Raw genomic sequence first — 4,731 nt, forward strand, 5'->3', positions numbered from 1 at the left:
TATATATATATATATACATGTGTGTATGTGTGTGTGTGTGTGTGTGTGTGTGTGTGTGTGTGTGTGTGTGTGTGTGTGTGTGTGTGTGTGTGTGTGTGTGTGTGTGTGTGTGTGTGTGTGTGTGTGTGTATGTATTTATGTATGGATAGATATATGCATACTAGTAGTAATATATTTAATCTATTTTGCTTAGCCCCCTCCCTCCTATAGCGTCAAATAACAAACGCTGACGGATCCAAATAATATGCTTGTCGTTACATCACCTAGCAAACTACTTCATCGTCATATCGTGGAATAAAAGTTGTTGTAAACAAAAAGAGCGATGCAAAGGGTTCAACAGGAGGACAACAAAGCGGTAGTAAACACTCGGCACAGAGGAAATAATCCTGGGACAATTAGGTAGCAGGTCAAACAGACTGTGCAAGCAAAAACTCACAAAATTCCTTTCAATTGCAGTCCTGGCCATTATAATTACTGCGCAGCTATCGTCCTTGCCTTAGTCTTTGGGTTCTCAGTTTACCCTCACTCGTCCCCGGTCTTTAGCCGCACCAAGGGACTAATTGAATGTGGCACTACATTAGTCTTGACTTATCAGATCTTAGCTGTTCAAACTCGCTATCCAGACAATATTTGGCCTGGAATTACCTGCAGAAATCTTCTTGTGAATTGCTGGGTTGTGTCTTTACGTTTGAGTGGTGAAGATGTTTGTAAAGACACTTTCTTGTTATCTTATACTTGTAGACTCCGCCCTCTGACTTGATTAATATTATTGAATAGTTTCAGGTTTGGAGAAAAAGTGCGTAAGTACATATGCAAAAATTATATTTCCCTCTTATAAAGAGAATGACATACCAAGACGTGCATTCACATTTCACTCATTCCATACCCACTGTGATTGTGTTCTGGTGGCACAGTCGGCATGCTTATCTCGCATTCTTCTTGTCGCGTGTTCGAGTTCTGCTTTTCTCTCCGGTTCTCATCAGTGATTGTTATCTGATTCAATAATAATTGCATCTAAGTCAAAGGTGACGGCTTCAGACATGGCTAAGCGCCTCCTGGGGTATACCCCTCAATACCACTAGCTTGCAGGTAAAAGGCTTTCTCTGTTTTAGGCACGTTACCAGGGTCAGAAAAAAATGAAGCAACACACAAAGAAGTAATTAAATCACATCCGATACCACTTTAATTTAGAGTCAAATCCGTCCAAGAAGCTTACACCAGGAAGCACTTATGACAAGAAGCGCAAGAAAACTCCTTCGACAAAATTTTCTTAGATGATTCCTATAATATCACCATGTCCTAACATGTTCAGATTGCGCAGTTTTAAGTTACAGAAAATCGGGATTAAGCCAAAGCCAACGTGGGAAAAAGGGCAAGACCTAACCTGAACTCATCACATCGATACAACATTTACAATCATATTAACAGGAATTCTTAAGAACATTCCCAAAATTTTCTCATTCAGTCCAGAGCTTATGAGTGGGATACTTGGAACAGGGTATGTAAAAAATGTAACACGATTAAATATGACTCATCAAGACCATTTTATTTGCCTCAGGAACTGTCATCTATTCAGAAGAAGAAAAAATGTATAAGATAAAAAAAAAAAAACTTACCGCTTGAAAAGGCCAGCAGATTCTTTTCAGCGTATTTTGAAAAAAAAAAAGGAGAGACATTTTTATCTTCCATTTTTTCCAAACCTGTGGCGTTCTTTTATATTTTCTTTGGCTATCGTTTCTTTTTTTAATATAGCGTAGGGGAAAGTATTTTCATAAACAACCTTAATTCGCTCATATACATTACATTTTGTTAAGTCTGTCATGAACTTATTTTTGGTTAATTGATCCAACTAAATCTGCTTTACCTAAGAATGAAAATAAGAATAATTATCCATGGAATATATAAATAGATTTTATTTATTTTTTTAGTACCTAGGTAAGCAAAGATTCCTTGCTAAAAGCAATCCATAACTCCTACTGAAGAATTTACATATTCATACATTAACAGTGAAACTAAAAAAAAAGACAATACAAACATTAACATTATCAGACGAGGCAATTTGACCCACTGCTATAGGAATAGGGTGAAAAGATAAAATATAGGAAAACCATACATACAATTACGAAAATATATCATATGTTAAATAGATTATATGATAATAAATAAATAAATTGATTAACTAATAAATGAACAAATAAATAAATAAAGGAATAAACGAATATCAATAAGAATAAATATATAAATGAATAGATAAATAAAAAAATGAATAAGAAGATAAATAGATGTATAGGATTAATAGATAAATGAACAAATAAGTAAATTGATAAAGACACATAAATGAAGAGTAAATATATGTTGGGGTTTGTGGTTGTGTGTGTGCATGTAACTGTAGTGGGTGTTCGTATGTATGTGCGTGTGCTTACGTGTATGCTTGTTTCTGTAAGATTCACTAAGGTTCTTGATCATGTGTTAGACTACTGATCAAATCCTATTACCCTCCCGGATGAGAGCTCAGAAATAACATATGGCTCGATCTATTAGAAATGCTGTGAGCACACACACACACAAGTACACATATGCACACACACACACACACACACACACACACACACACACACACACACACACACACACACACACACACACACACACACACACACACACACACACACACACACACACACACACACACAGAAGTCTTACTAAATTGGGATATGAGAAATACAAGGGAACTTGAAAGGAAGCTCAAAAAGGACAGTAATAGAAGAGACCTGAGAAAAACAGCTTTCAACACAGAGTGGTGGATATATGAAACAAATTGGACGAAACAATACTATGTGCAAAACCCTACAAGAATTTAAGAGGAAATTAGACTCTGCGAGATAAAGAGACGGGACATCACGAGCGTAGCTCCCCTTCCGGTAAAATACAATTAGGTAAACACACACACACACACACACACACACACACACACACACACACACACACACACACACACACACACACACACACACACACACACACACACACACACACACACACACACACACACACACACACACACACACACACACACTCACACACACACACACACACACACAGACTCACTTGATAAAACGCACGGTATGATCTTGATATGCAGTCCGAACTGGTAATTACCCCTTGTGAAGGTCACCCGAGAAGTACATTCGTATACTTGAAAAGAAACCTTAGTGTAAATTAAATGAAATAAAGAACAACCATCGAATTATATAAATAATCATTTGGTTATGCACTCTTCATGTTGTTTTAGAAGTAAATAGCTTATATTCCTTTTTCTTTAGATTTCAATCAAAACCACCACACATCTTCAATTCATTTCGTTCGTTCACCTTAGGGTCAATCATCAAAGTAAAAGGGTACGAAATATATAGACGTCCTTATCTTAAAGAAAAAAAAAAAGAAAAAGAAACGGGTATCACTGATTCTTTGACTTTATCTGAAGCTCAAAACTCACAATAAAAGAATCAAAGTGAATACATTTCTCCGTATTTTTCTTTCGCCGAAGGAACGTATGCAGTGAAAGGTTTGGTCGGTTAGTAAGAATCTTCCAGGATTACAACGTTTCGGTTGTCATAAGAAACATCGTCAGGATGTCTCGGCTGTGGGAACAGGTGGCCATCCATCTATCTCGACAAGCCAAGGAAGATCGGTCTAATCCGATGTGGTAAAGAGGGTCGGAGGAACGTATATCACACAGAAAAAGAGTACCAAAGAACATAAAAACAAAGGCAAGACACGAAAAGAAAAAAGTAAGTAAAAATCAATATATGCATATTTTCTTCTGGCTAACTGCAAATGATTTCATATTTTTGAGAGATACAAAATAAAAACGTACAATACAATACAAAATGAGTTTTGGATCGTCGAGATTACAGATCGATTCAGACTTTTAACCCTTTAAATAGATAAAATCTCCTGATGCCAACCAGTACAACTTCTGATAAGGACAACATCGAATGTGCGTGACACCAAAGAGTGCCACTGGAATCATGGGGCTCAGTAAAAATTGAGTCCAATGTGTCAGGCTCAAAACAAAAAGGAATACAGAACTCACACGAATGGGAAAGAGAGAGAGAGAGAGAGAGAGAGAGAGAGAGAGAGAGAGAGAGAGAGAGAGAGAGAGAGAGAGAGAGAGAGAGAGAGAGAGAGAGAGAGAGAGAGAGAGAGAGAGAGAGAGAGAGAGAGAGAGAGAGAGAGAGAGAGAGAGAGAGAGAGAGAGGGAGAGAGGCGAGAGGGGTGGGAGAGAGGGAGAAAGGGGGAAAGCGAGAGAGAGAGAGGGGGAGAAGGCGAGAGAGAGGGAAAGAGAGAGAGAGAGAGAGATGTAGAGATGTAGAAATGTAGAGACGTAGAGATGTAGAGACGTAGATACAGAGAGATATAGATATAAATAGATAGATAGAGATACATACATACATACATGCATGCATGCATACATACATACATACATACATACATACATACATACATACATACATACATACATACATACATACATACATACATACATACATACATACATACATACATACATACATACATACATACATACATACATATACATACATAGAAGGAGAACGAGAGAGAAATATAGAGATCGAGAAGGAGAGAGAAAGAGAGAAGGAAAGAGAGAGAGAGTCAAACAGACTAAGATAGGCAAACGAATGGTGAGTGTGTGAATGAGTGAGTGAT

Source organism: Oratosquilla oratoria, chromosome 4, assembly GCF_046742065.1.
Source record: "Oratosquilla oratoria isolate Oo_2021 chromosome 4, ASM4674206v1, whole genome shotgun sequence".
NCBI lineage: Eukaryota > Metazoa > Arthropoda > Malacostraca > Stomatopoda > Squillidae > Oratosquilla > Oratosquilla oratoria.